A 21,538-nucleotide genomic window follows, 5' to 3' on the forward strand; every position below is an offset into this window, starting at 1 on the left:
GGCCAGCTATTGTCTCATCCCACCCAGCATGTTCTCTCAATCTTTGTACACCCAGAGTTAGCTGCAAATTCATGAATTTGGGTCAGCCATGAGTCAAGAGTGCTTTAGAAACACTGGTCCAACAGATAAAGCTCTAAAGACAGTTGGGAGCCTTCAAGTTCCTTCCCCGTTCCCACTCCCACCATGTTCCCTCATTTCAGCCAAACATTTACTTCTCACCTACATAAACTACACGTGCTCCTCTCATTGCCTGAAAAGCTTGTGGAGAACAGCTACTCCTGTATATTTCCTCTTTAAGCCTTTCTGTCTTGCCAGGCACAATTTCTTCTTCTGAATATATCTGAAACATCCTTTTATACAAGCCCCTTTTAGCTTTACCAGTTCACAGAACTTTAATTTCTTGTTCACATTTCATGTCTCCCACTACCCTGGGAACTCTTCAAAACCTAAGCACTCTTATTTATCCCAGCTCATCAATGCTTAATAACATGCACTGGATAAATGAACACATTAAAAGATGGATGTTTTACATATATACAAACATATATCTGTTCAGAACTCTGAGTGTCAGAAAAAGCTTGATGTGTCAATTCAATGCATAATTTTTAGAACTTTGTTATCTGCGTTTAACAGGTTTTTTTTAAATACATTTCTCAAAAAATGAGATAAATTCAAGTATCTCTGCTCTCCTATTTGAGAAACATGGCTCTCATCACTCTCATGGGAGACACAATCAGAAATGAAAAGTGGAGAAGCAGTTGAATAAACATGTATTGAATTGAACTGTATGTAATTGAACTGAATTACACTGAAAGGCAGTCTTAGCTTTCCACCCATGGAGATCAGAGAGCTATTTGGGTGGAAAGTCTACCCAGAGAAAAGAAAAGGGCTCTCTGTGGGATCAAGAGCTCTGGGTCAGGACTTCTGGACCCTGGCTGCACATTACCATCACCTGGGGAGCTCTAAGAAAATTTGGATACATGGTTTCCACCCTAGGGCATCTAATTTAATAGGACTGAAGTGGGGCCTTGGCATCAGTATTTTTTAAAGCTCCCTAGACGTTTTTAATGTGCAACCAGCCCTGAGATGACTCCTTGGAAGCAAAGTGGTATAATTTCTGTGTCTCGCTGGAGGGGGAGAGGAGGAATAGAAATTTGGTGTCTGGTCCTGGGTCCACTTGCATCTCATTTCAGACTCTGTGAGGCAAGATTCTACACCTTCCAACAATCAGCGCAGCAGGAAAGCTTGCCTGCATCCGTAACCTCCAGAACTTGTGTGATGAGAGGGAAGGAGGGAGGGTCCCTTACAAGCATATCAGATCCACCCTGTGGTACAATAAGTCAGCATTTTGATGGTGATTTGGCTCCTATCAAGCAGCTCTTTTCTGCTTTTGTTGTACACTGTTGATGCCAGGTAAAAAGATCCCAAAGAAAACACTTGGGAAATGCTGTGATACAGCCACAGCTGTGCCTCCACAGGAAAAAAACTGCCTGAGGCTTCCCCCTTTTCTGTAAGGCTTCTTCAGCACTTTGTTTTCCTGTTTGGAAACAAATGAAACTGAAAAGTTTCAAGATGCTTTGCTACAATTACACAATCTTTTCCCCTTCTCTCTCATCCACAGCCTGCAAAACAGCAGCCCCTAATCTTCCCGCCAGAGCCACTGGACCTTTCCCAGAAGGTCGTTCTCTCCCTAAAGCTGCCGCTTCACAGCAAACTCAAAAACCACTTGGCTTCCCTGCTTAAGTGTTGTGTTTTTCTGCTGTGTTTCCAAAAGGCTCTTGGAGATTTCATGTGTGTATTTTCCCTTTTCCTGGCTTCATGTTCTCCTATGTAAATGAAGAAAGCTCTTCCAGTAGGGAAGAACAACACAGTTGGAGAGTTTGCTGATTTCATACACATTTGCTCTCATTTAAAGTAACTTTGCATATAGCAGCATTCTGTACTGCTTAACGGAAATCCAGAACAATTTAAGAAAAAGCCTTTTAAAAATCAATTCCAATAAAAGACAAAGCAAATTAAAATGGAGCCATACAAATTCATCTGAGAAATACTGTAGCCATATTGGTGAATGTTATTAAATTTTATTTATTTCAGCCTTTTGTTTTTCAATCATTAAATATGCAACATTTCCCCTGCTAAATCTTTTTTCATATAGACACTTCAGATTTGACAACTGCTTCCTTTTTTTATGATTATGTTTATACATTTACCTTTCAGTACTACCTGAAGCCCATACCACCTCCCCTCAAATTAGAAAAGGAAAAACAAAATCAAATGGTGAATATCAGGAAAGCCATAGCCAGAGATTTCCTATTGGTTCTGTCTTTTCCAGGGCCAAGACTAGGTGAAGAGAGTGAAGCAGTAAAGGTGCCCCTGTAAATTCTGTGCCCAAGGCTAGTTTTGGTCCTCCCTTAAAGACTAGGAACCAGTCATAGAAATTGACACAGCAAAGCGCTCCAGGAGTAGATGTAATCAGACTCTTTACATTGGGGAATTGAGAGCTCTGAGTCTGGGTATTCCTGTGTATTGGCAATGGAACTAGGCCAAACAAAAAGGTTAGTATGATTAACTTCTCAGGGATCTTGGAGGCCCTTGAAAACTCCACTTGAGTCTGCAGATTGTGTCTAGAAGAAAAGCAAGGTCATGTGACTTAGGAGGTGTTGTCTGAACAAAACCAGAACTCAGCCCAGAATGCTGCACTACCCTGCCTGCCTTAGGAATCAAACTCATTCAGTTCAATTCAACAAGATATTTGCTGATTCCCTCCCAGGGTCTAACATTGTGCTTAGTGCTATGGTACAACTACGAATAAGACAGCCTTAACCCTGTTCCTACAGACTGCCCTGCCTGGTGAAAAAGGTCAAAACAGGCTAAAAAAAATTAAAAAGCAATGATAAGAGTGCTGCAATAAGAGTAGTAAAAGAAGAGCCTCAGCACAGAGGGAAGGGCTCCTGATCCTGAGAAGACCCTCCTCCAAGTGATGCCACAGAAAAGGAGGAATTGGTATATGCAGGACCCCACTTTCATGCATAAACTAAGATTCTAAAAGTCTGACAATGTGTGTGTGGCTAAGGCCTCCTGCAAAGCACAACTTGAAAACATACCTCAGACCGTCTGCATTGTGCAAATACTGCCTGCCATCTCCACACCCCTGTCAGTAGGACATGTGCTTTGAGTTGTTTTAACAGTAGTAATTATGGCTCACACTCAGCTATCTACACCCTCTAGTCTGGTTCCATTGGTGACCAGGGACGAACATTTGTTAAACAGCTGGACAAAGGCAAGGGTGCCAAGTCTTATAACAAAACAATTTACCTCTATTTAAAGCTAAAGCCTACTGAAATTGAACCTTTATTCTTAATTTCATTATCAACGGTATGGCAGCTAATTCCATCCCATCAGTTACTTCAGTATGAAGAGTCTGAAGCAATTTATTTAAGATTCACTGTTGGGGTCATGAACTGTGTAAGTAGTTGGGGAAGGACGGTTGAGGGAAGATCTTTTACTCAATTCCTACCTTTGTCCATGAATACTAAGTTCCCAGGACTCTGTGGATTTAGAAGTAAGACTAAACCCACTGATATGAACCAGTTTAACCTACAAGTAAAATGTCTCTAAAATGTTTGACTCTCTTTCCACAAATTATATCTTCAAAGAATGAAACCTGGGCCACTCGTTTCCTGAACTCTACAGACACTGAAGTAGACAGACCTGTTGGGGGAACACTCATTCCCATTCCTGATGTTTGCTTTCAGCCGGAGGGTGATCAATGGCACTATTCTCCTGGCACCTCTCTACCCCCTCACTCCCTTCCCTCTTCCTTGACTGGCAGTGGAGTTGAGCTCTGTCATGTCCTCTTGAGAGCAAGCGGTCAGAAGGGAACACATGTCCTCTGCTCCTGGAGAATGAGGCCAGGGCCCCAGGCCAGTTGGAAGCATCAACCTGGCCACTGCAGGGGTTCTCTGTGAGGAAGCCATAGACACAGGCCCCCGTTTTCACTTTCAGTTTCATTTGCCATAAGAGTGACATTCTGGTCTCTCAATTGGTTCAGACCTTGAGCAGAGAAGAGTTTGCTATTTACAGTCCTTCTGCCCTGTGACCCAACAATTCTCCTTTCGTGTCTAATTGTTTAGCCTGAGTCAACCAGATAACCAATCTAGCAACATCACAATGAAATGCTAGAGCTGGAAACAATTTCCAGAAGCCTTTGAAACCAATTTTTTCCCTTTCAACACAATAGGGTAACATACAATAGAACTCACTGAGCACTTAACATGCCTTATCTCTTGTACACCTTTCAAGAGCAAATAAGTACTACCATTAGCCCATTTTACAGATGAGGGAAGTTTTCAAAATTTGCCCAGTTTACTAGTATGGAATCAGATTTTAAAGTCAGATCTCTTTAAATGCAGAGGCCTCTGGATTAACCTAGATGATAATACTTACCATCCCTACAAACGGATGGCCATGTTCTACTTAAAGATCAAACACAACAGTTGATTCAAGGAACATTAGAAAGTAAAGTTCACAACAACATATTTGAAGATACAGAGTGTCTTGCCTAGCGTATGCATGACACCAGAACCCTGAGACTTGTCAGCACAAAGCATTGTTCCAGCCATTAGTGCAGAAAAAAACACAAGCTCTGCTGGGCAGATTGACTAGGAAAATGTGGTGCTTCTATCAGAAGTTTGTAGTTTTAAGATTCCCTTGTGTTTTAGTGGCACCAACACACAAAGGGAATTAAGCCATTTTGATCTCCAATAATGAGAAACATGGCTGACGTTCAGACCTGAAACTATTTAACGCAAGTTAATCCTTGAAACAAATCTGGAATGAAATGAGGGAGAAAAAAAATCTTATTATGGTAGACATCAACTAATGGGTTGCATTTCTTTCTTCTCAATTAGAAATGGCAGAGGGGTTTTAATTATTTTTCCTTAGCAAGCACATCAAAACATATCTACACAAAAACACAGCAAATATGTTATAAACTTATTTAAGCCAAAGAGCTCGTCAACACTGTTTGCAATTATGAAATCATTTGGGGATATGGTATTTTTTTGGAAAGAATTGTTTTTCTCTTAGATGCAAACCACATCACAGTCCATCAGGCATAAATCTATTATTGTATCTTCAAGAGCAAAAATGGAAATTGAGCAACAAAGGCGCCACTGATAAATGCAACTAGCCCCCCAGAATCATTGAGATGATCTCATTAGGTAGGAGAGATAACAGGGAATGTCAGGGTTTCAAAATGCTCTCTTGGGGGAAAATATCCAAAATTCCAAAGAGGAATTTGGGGGAACTTTAGTCCCCCATATCCTAAGTTATCATACATGAAAGGAAAGGAGGCTTTTTCTTTGGTGAGCAGTGGAGGGCACAGTAGAGATGGAACCCAGAAATGAAACGCACTTGATGAAAGCACAGCTCCAGGAGTCAGGCAGCCTGCATCTCAGTTCTGGGCTCTGCCACTTACTACCTGTATAACTCTAACCTATTTGTGGCTTAGTTTCTGTATTTAAAACAGGGGATAAGAATAGGACCTGTTCTTATTTATATGTTTGCTGTAAGGATTAAATGACATAATAAATGTAAAGTGTACAAAATGTACTCTGTAGACATTTATTAATATTATCACCTTAATTATCATTCTGTCAGTTATCAGTGGAAATACATGATAGAATATTAGACTTCCATCATAATCTAGAAGTGGTGCAGAGTCAGGCCAAAGGGTCAGAATTGGGAGTTTATGGATTCAAAATCCAGAGTCAAGAAACCCAAAACAAGGACAAAATGAGTTAGGAACCCAAAAGGCAGTATGAGTAATGAAGAAAAATCCAAGGATGACAATTTTAGGGATGGTGCCAATAGTTGAATTACTTTGTTTCCAGATTAACTTTGTCACAGCAGAGACACCCTACCAAATCAGACATTCTTCCTCTGTCATCTTCATCTAATCAATCCCCGCCCTTACCTTATTCTGGGTCCAGAAGCCACTATCTTAAGTAAGTACAGAAAACATGGACCCAGTCATAACGGATTGGGATTCAGCACCAAGTCCCCAGTTTTTGAGAGGTGTGGGATGGAGTGGTTATTAGACAAGGTCCAACACTGGGGCAAAAGGCAAATATTTTCTCCCAAAGAAGAAATAAATTCCCAGAGTCTTAATCCAAGATGGTAGCCGTTGCCGAACCAACAGTAAGTTTACTTTTATGTTGATAACTTGAGGATTCTTAAATGTTCCCTACTTGCATACTTCTCCAAATGATGATCTTATCTGGGGATTATCATTTTAAAAAGTCAATTCTAAGGCTCCATATGAATCCGAATCCTTGGGAGATGAGGTCTAGGACTGCAAAATGCTCCCCAGGAGATCCTTATGTACACTGAACTTTGAGGATAACTAGACTAAAGGCTCAGCCACCCTAGGGCACTGGACCCAACTGGAACAACAAGAGATATAAAACAACAGGGAGTCAGTCACATCTCGTTTGCATGATCTGATCCTCCAAACTCCCCCAGTGCAACCTTTACTGAATATAAAAGTCGCAACCATTCACCATCCAGTGAAGGTTATCAAAAACTGTGGGAACCAAAAAATAACTAAATGACATCATTTTGCTTCCCTCATTGAAGAACAAAAATCTCAATGTGGTGGTGTATTAGAATCGATTGGGGTGACTGTCAAACTCTGAAGGCGTGGCCTCCACCATTATGTAAGGGCTACAGGACAAGACAAAAGAACTGGAAGATGCAATCCCAACCTTGGGGGTAGTTGCTGCAGAGTTAGAAAATTGATACAAACAGTAAGCACTCAGTGGGTATTTGCTGAAGTGAATTGACTAGGAGCTGTCTGTAAGAACTTGAAAGGTTTGCAAGTGGAGTAAGAAGTAAGTCAAAGGAATTAGCATTTATTGAGTACGCACATACCAAACTAGGTGTGAATACCAGACAAGATTCTTTTACTCTCTTATTGCCATGTCTGCAGCCCTCTTCTGAAGGCAACAGCCACACATGCAGTTTCTAATGAGGTACACCTATGGCATATTCTTAAAATATGACATTCTACCATGTAATTCTTGGCCCTTGGGCACAACAGGGCACCTGAGAAAAGGACAGACAAGCTACCTCCTGCCCAATGGCCTATAAGGTCACTGCTTCAAACATTCTACCCTTAAAGTAGCAATTGACCAATCTACTCACATTGCCTTGGAAATGCATACTAGCAACGTGAGCTTCTCCTGTAAACTTTATTTTGACCCCACATTATTAGACATTCTCTTCCCCATTTTAATCATGAGCAAAAGTAGAACTAAGCAAGAATAAATGATATTCCACGTTAGATCTCTGTGATGTCAAAGCTTACACTTGTACAGACAATTGACCTAGAAACTCTAAAATGAATATTACAAAAAAAGAAAATCAATAAAAAGGAAAAATTCTCTCACAACTGAAGCTGTCAAAGTAAGCCATTGCAGGATCAGTGGAATTTCTACCCAAAGGTTGAATAACCTCTGTTTGAGGAGGCCAATCTGGGAAGGAAAAGCTGGACAAGATGGATTCTACAATCTCTTCCAACCTAAGATATAATAATTTATTGGCAAACAGCTGGGCACCACATTAAGTTAATTCCTTTTTTGTCTTGGCAAAAGTAAAATGTATTCTTGCAGAAACTTCTATTGGCAGTGTGGTTGCCTTGTAAAAGTAGAAAAGAAACTGGGAAAACTATTTTTTTTCCTTCTCAGGATTTTCAGACATGGCTTATGGTAGAATAGGATTAAAGGTATATGCAAAGTATAGCACAGTGGTTAAAAACACTAGTGAAAGTGGGTTTGAATCCTGGCTCTGCCCTTATGAGTTGTGTGAGTTGGGACATGTTGTTTAACCTTTCGGAAATGCATTTTCCTCATTCAAAACAACTTACCTCATTAGGTTATTGAGAGAATAAAATAATGCATGTAAAGTGCTTACCACAGACCATATGTCAAACTGTCAATAAATGGTAACCATTAAACAGTATAGAGTACAGTTGGTTGACAGAACATTCATGTGTTTTTGAGCTGCTGTGTTACCCTGGTACTTGACTTGGAAGCTTCCGAAAATTCCTAGCAGGAGGAGGAATGCATGAAATAATGTCCAATATGTGAGGAAGAGAAAACTTGTTTTTTATAGGACACAGAGACAGGGCTTTGGATTCCCACAGACCTGGTTTTTCTTCCCTGCTCAATATCAGAAAGATCTTGAATAAATGATTTGGACCCCCTATACTTCAATGACCTAACAGGAATATATAATTAGGATGCTTTGGGCTGCAAGTAACTGAATGCCTGAGTACAACTGACTCAAACAATTGTGGCTTATTTTGCTAATATACCATGCGGTCCAGAGATAGTTCCAGAGTTGATTCTGTAGCTCAACTATTCAGATACTAAGTTGGTTTCTCTGCAATTGTCTTGGTTCCCCACTCATGATCTCAAGATGGCTACAATGGTTCCAGGAATTATATTCTCACATAAAAATGCCCAAAGCTGGAAGGAGCTGAGAAGCACTTCCTCTTGTGCAACAGCTTTGCCTTTTCACCAAGAGGAAAATCTTACAAAGAAGCCCCCAGCAGATGTCTCCTCAGGTCCTACTGGCCAGAACTGGGTCACATGTCCACCTCTAAACCAAGAGGTATCATGACACTGGTAGGACATGATACTATGATTGAATCACTCATTGCCCATGGCCACCACACATGTGAACAAACCAGAGTTTTGTTAGTAAGGAGTACTGTAGAGGGCAGATAGGCAAACAGTAGTGACTGCTCCTTTTATCTTCCAAGCATGTTGTAAAGCTCAAACAATACTATAATGTATCTAGCACGTGGTAAGTGCTCAATACATATTTGTTCCTCCTTAGTAATTAAAAGATCTAAAATCTCTAATAATACTCTCAGGTTAAACTGTCCCCAAACTGGAAGTATTGACTTGTATAGGTATATTAGGAATAACTATTTAATATACAAAAAAATGTCTTTTCTTTAAAAAGATTCAATATCATATTCACGGAAATGTTAGGTCTCCACTGCATTTAAGTTGTATCTTAGTAAATGCTAAGTAAACAAAATATACATAATCAATATTTTGACACATCTCTACAGCTTCCAATACACTGCATTAATGTATCATCATAGTCTTCATCATTTACTGAGGGTTTATTGATACCTACAGAAATCATGTTTGTGGGATAGGAAAGTGATGTCATACAAAATCATTCAGTTCAAAAGTTTATAGGATTAAAATGGAGTGTGGACATTCATGTGTAACAACAGGTATGAATATCAGATTGGCCAAAGCAGGGCTTTGAGACACCCCTTACTGTATTTTTCTTTGCTGATGACGCTTTACATGGTGTTTAATACTCTGATTTCTCTTCAGATTGCATAAATCTTTCGCCTTTTACAAAGCGTTTAAATACTGCAAAGCTTTCCATGCGTCCATGCCTTGTATAGTTCCCTCTACCCTTTATAAAGCTTGTTCCCATCTTGTGAAATCCAATTCCATTCTTTTCTTCCCTGCAAAGACTTTCTGGGCTTCCCCACTCCAGGGGCAGTTATTTCCTCATATGGTCTCTCAAAGCTACACCTCTTTTGTCCCACTTGACACTGTAATGATTTACTCATGCGCCTCTTTCTCTCACTAGACTAAGAGTTCTTGGGGGTGAAGAACTGGGTTATATTCACACTGATAGTCCCAGTGCCTAGTGCATTATTCAGCATATATTAAAATAGCACAGGCGCCTGGGTGGCTCAGTCGGTTGGGCGTCCGACTTCGGCTCTGGTCATGATCTCACAGCTCGTGAGCTCGAGCCCCACATGGGGCTCTGTGCTGACAGCTCAGAGCCTGGAGCCTGCTTCGGATTCTGCATCTCCCTCTCTCTCTGCCCCTAACCCACTCACATTCTGTCTCCGTCTCTCTCAAAAATAAATAAACATTTAGAAAATAAATAAAACAAAATAAAATAGCACAGGCAATAAATCTTTACTGAATAAGTGCTTTCAATGTTTTGTGCACCTACTATGTGTCAGGCACTTGTAAGAGAAGCTTTAGATATATCTTGAATCTGCTGACAATCTAACGAATGAAGAGAATGAATCTCAGGGAGATTAAGTGATTTACTCAAACTGAAGCAGTTTACTGAGGCACAATCTCCATTTGAAACTATTTCTGTCCTTCTCCAAAGCCTGGATATTCTCCAATATGTTACGAAGGCTTCATGGAAGCTTCATGGCTGGAGCAATGTCAACATTAGCCAAAAGTACCATTTATATGTTTACTTTGACTTCTCTTGTTTTCTTTTTTACAATATACAATTAGAAGTCATACCCTTCATTTATTAGAAAGAAAAAAATAACCAAAGCAAACATATTATTATTTTCATTTCCTTCTTCTAGACAAACTCAGTCCTACAGTGCTATAATGAAAAGCTTAAGTAAATGTGTGATTATTCTATAAATAAACTATCTCAAGCTGGTATTAATGCAGAGTAAAGCTTGGTCACCTACTGCTGGGGTTTTAGAGTGATAATCACATCTCTTTTCCCACAAGTGAAGAGTAGATATATGAGTCAAATGAAAGATAAAAATATTTGTCTCCGTTAAAACTAAATTTGAAAACAGAACTTGGCACCACACCAGACGCCCTTTAGGGCTCAGTGCACACACCCTCAGCTGCTGTGTGTGTTGACTGCTGAACATCTCATAGATGACGGCCCAAGAGTTGTCCTCAGCTGATGGGATCACTTCACCTGAGAAGTTACAAGTCCATCACTCCCTCTCTCCAGCCCACCCCAACCCTCTTGTCTCAAGGAGAAGCAACTTTGCTGTGGTTTCTATGTGCTGGGCCCTCTCCCTGTGATATAGGTGAACCTGACCTGAGGCCATATCTTGCCTTGCTCAGCTCCTTCCCTTTCCCTATTCTGCTTCTCTCCTCCCTTACGTGTTTTCCTGAACACTCTCTCAATAAACCGCATTTACTTAAATCCCTGCCTCCAGCTCTTCTGCTAGTGAACCCCACCAAAGACACTTTGCTTAGATTTGAGGCCACATTTAGGCTTTCTAATTCCACCACCCATACAGACACCCTGAATTTAACTTTATCACCACCACCCCGGTCACAGGAACAGCTGGATACCAGCAATGATGCACTGAAATGGCTTCTACAGAGAAAAGGAGGCCAGAAAGAGACCCAAAATGCTTTTCCTGTACTTTTCCCTCCCAGGAAAGCAAAGTAAAAGTTCTCTTCTAACTAGCACTAACCTATACAGAGCCTTTGTATGACATTGGAGAAGGCACATTTCAGTTGGTGGAGTCCACACCAGTGTAGACATGGCTTGGTCAACTGAGAACAGCTCAATTTCAGTTGCTCTCAGCCTCTTGTCCTGGCTCCTTTGTAAAGGACCAACCCGCACAGTGGCGATGAAGGCCTTACCCTACAGAAACATGACTGGGAAAAAGATCCCCTCCTCACCACCCATACTGAAGGGACTAACAGCAACCAATGGACAAATATCTAACCCTGGAGTTCAAATCCTGGATGGCCCATGTATTATCATGACCTTGGGCAAACTGCTTCCCCTCTCTTTGGCTTCATTTTTCTCATCTTTAATGTAGGGATAATAAAAGCACACTCCTCATATGGTTGTGGTGAAGATGAAGTAAGTTAATGCATGCAAGGTATCTAGAGTAACTTCTGATACATAAAAAGCTCTAAATATATGTGAGATAGATGACATTACTTGTCATAACTGCACATGAGAAACTATAAAGAGTGCACCCCATTTGATTTGGGGACAAAAATCAGAAAAAATGCCACCCTCTGGAATTAAGCAAGTGAAAGAACTTACGGTAAAAGACACTGCCTATCAGAAAAATAGCCCTATCTTAAGGAGATGTTTTGGAAGCTGTCTGCAAATGAGAAAAGGCAGATTCTCAAACCTCTACCTAGGAAATCCAATTACCAACCATGGCAAAACACCTAAGGAATGTTCTCAGAAGAGCATAATTGGGACCTAATAATTATTCAAGTTATGATCATCTCAATGATGCTGTGATGTACCTAGCAAGTAGCACAACTCAATAATATTGTCTTGTGGTTGATGTAGAAAGGGCATTGGTCAATAATAGTTTATGGTTTTCAAGTATTATCTGGGGTGAAAAATAATTACATTGGGTGGACACAAGTATCCTCATCACTGGGAAATTATATTCTGTGACAAAGGTGAAATAATTCACAAAGCTGTAATACAACTTAAGCAGTACATTACTACTCTAGAACAGTAGTCCTTAAAGTGGACCTCCAGACCACAGCATCAGCATCTCCTGGAAATCTGTTAGAAATGCAAATTCTCAGGGCACCTGGGTAGCTCAGTTGGTTAAACATCTGACTTTATCTCAGGGCATGATCTCACAGCTCATGAGTTTAAGCCCTGCATCGGGCTCTGTGCTGACAGCTCAGAGCCTGAAGCCTGCTTCTGATTCTGTGTCTCCCTCTCTCTGTCCCTCCCCGGTTTGCCCATGCGTGCTCTCTCTCTCCCTCTCTCTCTCTCAAAAAGAAACGTTAAAAAAATTTTTTTAAAGAAAAAAAATGCAAATTATTGGGCTCCTCTCCTGACTTACTAAATCAGAAACTCTGGGGATAAGACCCAGAGACATGTTTTATAAGCCTGCTAGGTGATTCTAAGACACACTAAAGTTTAAGAACCATAGTGTAGACCGTGCATACCTCTGTGCTCTCATTCAGGGCTCATAAGCAACCTGGAGATGATGGATTGATTTGACAGGCTAGTGTTTAAGAGGAATCTACTTACTATATGTAGTTGCTTAAATAATTGGCATTCTGGCACACCATAATTTCTTGAAATTTTTATTACTGTGCAACAAATTCCAAGAGCCTGACAACCATAAATGTACTGACAAGCTTCCTTCTCAACCTACTAAATCTCCTGATGGCATCTTTCTCTATTCAGACCCTTAGCCATGGTGATCTTCTCTGTTGAAATAAAAATTAAAAGATCAACTAAGGGAACACACATAAAGACAAAAAGGTGTACATCTCACTGCCATTTCCACCATCCACACATACATATCCATCCCTCAGAAGAAATTTTATAAGGCTCTGACCAAGAAGAACCAAAACTAAGCATCCCTTATGCCTGAGTTCCAAACTCACAGGACACAATAAATTCAACAGGAAAGGATTCAGCTTGACTAAAAACATGCCCATGATCCAACACTGAAACTACACTTAAACTGGACATAAATTAGTCTTCCCTAAATTAGAATGAGATCTATACCGTGCTTCTCTTCCAAGTGAAAGTCTAAAGCATGCATGTGTATGTGCGTGTGTGTGTAACAAGATACAATTTCAGGGAAGCAATATCCTTTCCTAATATACCAGTTAAGAACAAACAGTCTCTGGATCATCACAGTAACAAATAAATAAATAACTTCTAATTATTCCAATAAATAAATCAGCAGCTTCTTTGTATACCATTTTTACTGATGAGAAGGAAATGGGGGAGAGTGGCAGAGGATGTCGAAAAAGCACTACTTTAACTAACTCTGTTGCATCACATGGGTTTACTTCCCTTTGAACTGTGTTTTAATCAAAGCAGGTTGATTTCCACTTCGTGGAAATGTTTCATTTCAAGCCACTGGAGTTTTATGAGTTTTTCTACCACATTTTACTGGAGCCTTGTAAATCTTATGAAATTCTGGAATGTCTAGACCATAAAAACCTGTCATTTGAACATGTTTTCTATAGAGATGTTTCTCCTCTATGCAGATTCACATGGAAGAAAAAAAAACTTTAAGATACGTCCCATAGTACCTGAGTTAAAAGATCACCTTTTCAGTTGACTGGAATTTCACCTGCCACAGAAAAACCTTTTTCGAACCATCTAAAAGACTGAATGAAACCATTCCTAATAATCATGATTTTAGAAGTTTATTACCTTTACCCTGTATGCCCCTTGAATTCAATCCTGTTAAAGACACATAGTACCAAATGTACATCTTATGAGAACTCTAAAGCCAATGACAGGCTGCTGTCATGAATGAACATTCATCGCCATTATCAAAGGAGGTAAGTGTGCCAGTAACTAAGAACCAGCTTCCAAGATTGCTACAAAGAGCCCCCTCCCAAATACAAACACATACTGCAACAAGGAAAAAGTGTTCTACAACTTTAATGAAATAGTATCCACTCCTGAATGCTGCTAAATGAATCACTCCTTGCTCATGACTTTTATTGATTTGGTCTCAGAGTAAACAGAAACAAATTAGCATTATTTTCTACTTGTTTGTCTAAAACATTGAGGACTGCTAATCATGCACGAGAGTTTCTGTACTGTGATCCCTAAAGCTATTTGCGTCAAATCCCTCAGTCACCTACGTAAACAGTTTCAATGCATGGGCAAACACTGATGGATGAATCCAAATATTTATTTCATGCTAATTTTATGAATTCTATGTGAAACCACTGTTTTATCCTAAATATGAAGAGAAAGGTGCTAACATTGCTTTCACCTCCTTCAGATGGTTGGTGTCTGGGTTTAGAGAAGCCCTTTATATGAGGAACTACTTCTCTTCCGGGAGAGCAAGGAGTAATTGAAACCCTGCGAATGAGGCAGTTATCAGGAAGTATTTATATCAGGTAAGAGTGGACCAGAATGTCCGGGTTAAGATAACCAGAAAGTTGTTTTAGTCTCTAAGGAAACAACCTTATGGGGCACGTGGGTAGCTCAGTCTGCTAAGCGTCCAACTCTTGGGTTCAGCTCAAGTCATGATCTCACGGTGCAGGGATCGAGTCCCACATCAGGATCTGCAGTGACAGTGCACAGCCTGCTTGGGATTCTCTGTCTCCCTCTCTCTCTGGCCCTCCCCAGCTCACACTGTCTCTGTCTCTCTCAAAATAAACAAATAAACTTAAAAAGAAAAAAAAAAAGAACGAGCGAACGAAAGAAACAACCTTACACGTAGGACACTTGTGAGTCCCCATCCTGGGAATAGGTGTGAAATGCCTGAAAATAAACATGTTAATTGAGTTATCTCTGAACTGAGATACACAGTGCCATGAGATTTCCAGATCCCTGTTCATTCCACTAAGGATGTTGCCCATCGATGTGGAATCAGAAGACCTAAGTTTATTCGTTTTCTCTCATTTAACTTGCTCTGTGACTTTAAATCATTTACTGCTTCTCTGAGCTCAGTTTCTCCATTTGAACTAAAAAATGGTTGGCAGTGTTTAAGGTATTAGTCAACTAACTGAACAGCTCACTGGATGTCCTCTCTTATCCCTTTAAGCCAATGAGCAAAAGCTCTGGAGTGACATTTGATCCTGGAGGGACACAATGAATTGCTCCATGATGAACACAAAAACTGTTAATCTCATAATTCTTATAAATCTACCCCATAAATTATATACAATCTGCATGCAATAATAACATTACATGTCATTTGTATGGCACAGTCCATCAGATTGTATATGTTGTATCATCCTTACAGCCACTGATTGTAGTATTCTACCACAGGAGGAAAACAAGTTCAGAAAAGTTATGAAAATTGCTCAAGATCACAGGAAGTCACACACTACAATTCCTCTGATCCTTGCTATATGAAAACAAAAGGAAGGGGGAATAGAAATTAAGAAGTGCTTAATCTTAAGTCTAGAGAGACAAGGTCATAACTCTTAAAGAAAATACATGTTTAGGGGCGCCTGGGTGGCTCAGCCAGTTGAGCATCCGACCTCGGCTCAGGTCATGGTCTCGCGGTCCGTGAGTTCGAGCCCCGCGTGGGGTTCTGTGCTGACAGCTCAGAGCCTGGAGCCTGCTTCAGATTCTGTGTCTCCCTCTCTCTGCCCCTCCCCAACTCATGCTGTCTCTCTTTCTCTCTCTCTGTCAAAAATAAATAAACTTAAAAAAAAAAAGATATATGTCTACAACACCATATGCAATATGAGCCCAAAAATGCATGTTACATTTTGATTAAAGAGAGAGTCTCCGATAAATCAGTGATCTTGAACTCACAATTCTCCAGAAGTTTCACCTATTTTTACCTATATATAAATACAGTCTAACTCTCAAAAAAGTATTGTGGAGGGGTGCGTGGGTGGCTCAGTCGGTTGAGCGTCTGACTTCAGCTCAGGTCATGATCTTGCGCTCCGTGAGTTCGAGCCCCACATCGGGCTCTGTGCTGACAGCTCAGAGCCTGGAGCCTGCTTCGGATTCTGTGTCTCCCTCTCTCTCTGCCCCTTCCCCGCTCATGCTCTGTCTCTGTCTCTCAAAAACGAATAACTTAAAAAAAGTTAAAAGAAAAAAGTATTGTGGAATATTGGGGAAAAAGTATTCTGGAGTTGTGAGATCCAGCTTGACATTACCACCCTGCTACTTACTAGTCATGTCTCACTTAGCGCCATTTCCCAATCTGTTAAATGGAAATAATAATGTTGCAGGCAAAAGCACTTGCAAACTATATCTTCTATTATAAATATTGGTGATTGTTATTAATAATGGTAAACAGTAATAAAATGCATGGGGTACTAATATAATAATAATCTCTTTTAACATATATTTATCTGTCATCAAAGCACATATAAAATAAATTACATTAACTTAAATGAAGGAGGGGGAAAGGAAAAGAACCATGTAGGAACTAGAAAAGGTCCAAATTATGAAGCACATTTAGAAAAATTAACTTTCATTTTTAAATACTACTTTAAGTCTGGAAACTGCAGAAGAATTACTCAACTTTTAAGAAATCAAAATTAATGAAATTCTATTGAATACTTTTAAATGTATGGCCCCCCCAGGTGCATAAAATAACCCTAAAATGGATATTTGGGCCTGGAGTAAAGAACGCATCTTGGCATACTAAAATAAATAAAGCATCCTTAATATAGTATTAAACTAAGTTATAAAACACACAGGAAACAATGAGGTTACTAAAGCAGCTTCTCTAACTGCTAAAGAAGTCTTTTTGTAATGCATGACCTAGAGTCATTACAGGCCCAAAGTAAGGTGTGTGCCAAGGTAGGTGTCAGAAAGGAACCACTGGCGCTCCATCATTTTTAAAAAATTTAAGAAATGTCTGGCCCAAAGTGAAATCATCTCTGCCACCCTTCAGTTCATGACACAGAGCTCTTAAAACCCTTATAAACAGGGGTGCTAGGAGAACCTTTTGTTCTAACATTTAATTTTTGACCCCAGGTCCTGGGGCAGACCTTCTAAATCTCTTGTGATTTCCTCAGTGATAGTTGTGGCTTTTGTCCTAATGAGGTGACTCTTGCTGGGCTCCTGGATGCGGGCTGGTCACCAGAAAGACCAAGCTCTGATTAGGAACTTGAGCTTTCAGCCCCAGCCCCATTCTTCAGAGAGGGGTGAGGAGCTGGAAATGCCTACACAAGGAAGCCTCCGTGAAAATCCCAATAGCACGGGGGTTCGAGGAGCTTCTGACTGGTGAACATATCCAGCTACTGGGAGGATGGCCCACCCCATCTTCATAGGATAGAAGTTCCTGGGCTGAGAACCCTTCCAGATCTCTTCCCATAGGCTGAGAACCCTATGAATCTCTTCATCTGGCTGTTCATCTGTGTCCTTTATTATACAATAAACTGATACACGGAAGGAAAGTGTTTCTGTGACTTTGGTAGCGAATAACCAAATTAAAGCGGGGGGGGGCGGGGCGGGCGGGTCATGGGAACCTCCAATTTGCAGCTAAGTAGGACAGCTGTTGTGGGTAACCTGGGGCTCTGCTGCAATAGTCCCCTCTTATCCACAGGGGCTAAGTCCCAAGACCTCCAGTGGGTGCCTGAAACTGGGGATACTACAGAGCCCTATACATACAATGTTTTTTCCTACACATACATACCTACTATAAAGTTTAATTTATAAATTAGGCACAGTGAGAGATTAACAATAATAACTAATAATAAAATAAAACAAATGTACTAATACACAGGCATACCGCAGCAATTCTGCAGGCTCAGTTCCAGACTACCACAATAAAGCAAATACCGCAATGAGGCAAGTCAAATGAATTTTTTGGTTTCCCAGTCCGTATGAAAGTTATGTTTAGACTATTTTATAGTCTATTAAGTGTGCAATCGCATTAGGTCTTCTAAAAATGTGTTTGGGGGGCGCCTGGGTGGCTCAGCTCAGTCAGTTGAGGGTCCAACTCTTGATTTCAGCTCGGGTCATGACCCCAGGGTTGTGCACTAAGCATGGAGCCTGCTTAAGACTCTCTCTCTCTCTCCCTCTCTCTCTCTCTCTCTCCCTCTCTCTCCCCCCCTCCCCTGCTCACACTCTCTCTCTGTTTAAAATTTAAAAAAAAAAAAAAGTTGTGTTTTTACATACCTTAATTTAAAAATATTACTCAAAACGCTAACAATCATCTGGGCGTTCTGCGAGTCACATTCACGGATCACAGATCACCACAGCAAACGTAATTATAACGAAACAGTTCAAAATCTTGCGAGAAGTACCCAGATGCAACACGGAGGACACGAAGTGACCAAACACCCTTGGGAAACCGGGGCCAGGACACGTGCGCCATAGCGGGTGGCCGCACACCTCCCACTGGGAAAGACCGCGCTGTGCTCTCCGCAAAGTGCAACAAAGCTCGGCACGCCCGTCCCGCAACAGGAGCTGTGTGGCCGTGGTGGCTCTGCTCTCTTTCAAACCCTCTTTTTGTCCCGTACTCACTTTCCTCGCGCGGCGCCGGGGTGAGGTGATAAAAACGCCAAGAAGACGAGATGAAGGGAGGGGAACGCCGCGTGCGTCGTGACGTAAAGTTAGCCTGCAATTGACCTTCTGACGATTCATCGCGAGGAGGGCCCTCTGCTCCCTGGCCTCGAACGAGGCGGGCAACTGAAAGTGCCGAAATGGAAACCACTGTCGTGGCGATTGGCATCGGAAGTGGGGCGCAGTTTTGTGTGACTGAGCCTTTACCTGCGGGGTCTGTGCTAACTCCAGCTGGTGTGCGAATGGAACAGACTTGTAGGACGCCCACTTGGTATCGGAGAGAATTGCCTGGTGTGGGGGAAATCCCTCCCTATCTGGTGGCAGAAGGACTTCTGTCTCTTCTTCACCATTTTATTCCACATCTGAAGCTGAAATTTGTTTCCAAGTTGGACCGAACAGAGAGAGAGGATGAGAGGGAGAGAGAGGGGGAATATTCTCTGTAGAACATTCTCAAGTGACACCTTTAGTTATAAATTAGGACATCCTCTTATATGTATATGGTTCTGGTTACCATAATTTCCCAGCCTGAATATAAGACCTGCATTGCCTCTTGGCCCCAAAATCTAATCAGACTTGTACGAAGTGATATTTGGATTCCTGGATCTGGCTGCCCTCTGCCAAAATACAATAGGGCATCCTCACCTAAATGGCCTCCTTCGGTATACAGAGACCAAGCAATTCAACTAGTAACTACACTAATTAATACTTAGAGAAGAATATCTATCAGATGCATTATTATACCTTAGAAAGGACAATAGTAAAGAAACCACAGTAATCAAAAAGCTTTCACTGTATCACCAGGAAATAGTGTCGCCAGCACATAAGGGCCTACCACGAACTTAGTTCTCAGATAAACTTGGACGAATAGCCAATTACTACTACCCGCTGGCCGTGTTATCTTAAACCTCTCAGAGCTTCAGTATTCACACCAAAGATTAATAACACCCATTTCTGAGATAATACAGATAAAGTCCTTTTTTGTACCAAAGACTGGTATTTTAAAAAAAGATCTGTTGTTTGGTATTATTATTAATGTGCTCTTTCTATATAATCTCCTAAGTATTCTTGAAAAAAATTGTTTATAAGAAGTGATTAGATGAAGTAGCCCTAATTAATTGCAAAAGTAACTTTACAATAATAACCTTTTCATATTTTATAAGACTAGTCAAAAGAAAAATACTCTACAAAGAGATTGATTATTTTACTTCTTAAAAAACACTGATAATTTAAATTGCTCTCCCACCTCCCATTTTCTACTAAGTAAATCCATGTGGACACAAGTAAGCACTAAAATGCCAGTAGTTTGATATAATTTAGGTATCCAATCCCATCACACATTTCTCAGCCCTTGAGATCTCTGGTATAGTACATTTCCATAAAATGAGACAGGAAACGTGGCATCCTGAGAAACTTGGTGTCATATGCATACACATGGGCATTTCTAGTGCAAGCAGTGTCTCTTTAAATAAGTCTTAAATTTGAACAGAGCTCACCGAATATGATGATACCAAGACTTCACCAGTTTGCCTCTAAATATCAAAATAAGATTTCCAAATCAGGTAAGACACAAACTGCATTTTCCCCCACCTGTATTCGTCCCGTGGTTGATTTCCTCAGGGCAATAGAAAGGGCTTAATCCGCTGACATTCACTATACCAGCTAGAACCAGACAATGGGGTCTCTTATTTCCTTCTAAGCATCATTTAGAAAGTATAGAAGAGGATTCTAAGCTCCACACCAAAACAAACAAAAACAAAATGAAACAAAAAACAAAAGAGTACCATAACTGGAATTAAAGCTCACGTGTTTCAAGAACACCACTGTGAGAGTTCAGGTTAAAAGCAAAGTGTTCACTTGTTTAGAAAATATTTACTGAGCATCTAGTGTATAAATATCAGACTCTAGTCCCCATACTGGGAACATAGTGATACATGAGATAGACAGTAAGTTATTAAATAGCTTCTTGGTTGGAGCACTGGGCCTTGTGAATTAGCTGCTGCATGATCAGATTGGGCCAGGGAGGCACATGATGGCAGTGGTAAAGCATGGATTTTGGAGTCCCTATATTGTAACCTTGGCCAAGTTGCTTAATGTCTCTGAGTTTGAGTGTCCTCTGTTGTAAAATCAGAATACCAAGCATGCCTGCCTTAGAGGGCTATTGTGAGGGCCAGCTGGTTCAAGCTGTTGAAAGTCCAGCCTAGAACATAGATGGCACTCAACAAAAAGCAATTTCTTCCATTCCCTCGTTCAAGCCCAAATATTCTCAGTGGATAGTGGAAACACATAAAGATAAAACATTGATGTAATAAGTTTGGTTTGTCTCTGAAATCAAAGTGGGGATCACCTTAGATCAGGAACTATTTATGTTTGAGTCTTCTATTAGCAATGTGGGAGAATGCAAAAAAAGAGTAGCACACTGCCTCCTTGTATCATTCTTTATTTTAATCAATGATGCTTTAAGAAGTTTAAAGTAGAAACAAGAAAATCACAAAACTCTGAGATACCTGAATCTATAAACGCTCACCAAAAAAACAAACTTCCATCATCTTCTACTGGAGACCCACACGAGAACTGGGATACCACTTTCTTCTCACCAACATTTCTCGGCTTTGAAAATAAAGCTCAAACACTTTGCCTCCATTCAGCTCAGCAAAGGTAGCAGCTTAGACATAAAAGTGCAAACACTGCAAAGGGAAAAAAAAAAAAAACCCACCCGTGGCTGCCTGCCAGCTCTTGGCCAATCAGTCCTCACAAG

The 21,538-nt window shown here is 40.6% G+C and overlaps 1 long non-coding RNA gene across 1 annotated transcript in view; it reads right to left on the minus strand.

Annotated features, from left to right (window-relative positions):
• LOC122210868 overlaps positions 1-18,794 on the minus strand; it is a 158,774-nt gene extending 139,980 nt beyond the window's left edge. Inside the window, exon 1 of the long non-coding RNA XR_006198331.1 lies at positions 18,745-18,794. This is a non-coding gene — a long non-coding RNA (uncharacterized LOC122210868). The remainder of the gene's footprint in view (positions 1-18,744) is intronic.
• Between the last annotated feature and the right edge of the window lie 2,744 nt (positions 18,795-21,538).

Source organism: Panthera leo, chromosome F2 (genome assembly GCF_018350215.1).
Source record: "Panthera leo isolate Ple1 chromosome F2, P.leo_Ple1_pat1.1, whole genome shotgun sequence".
Lineage (NCBI taxonomy): Eukaryota > Metazoa > Chordata > Mammalia > Carnivora > Felidae > Panthera > Panthera leo.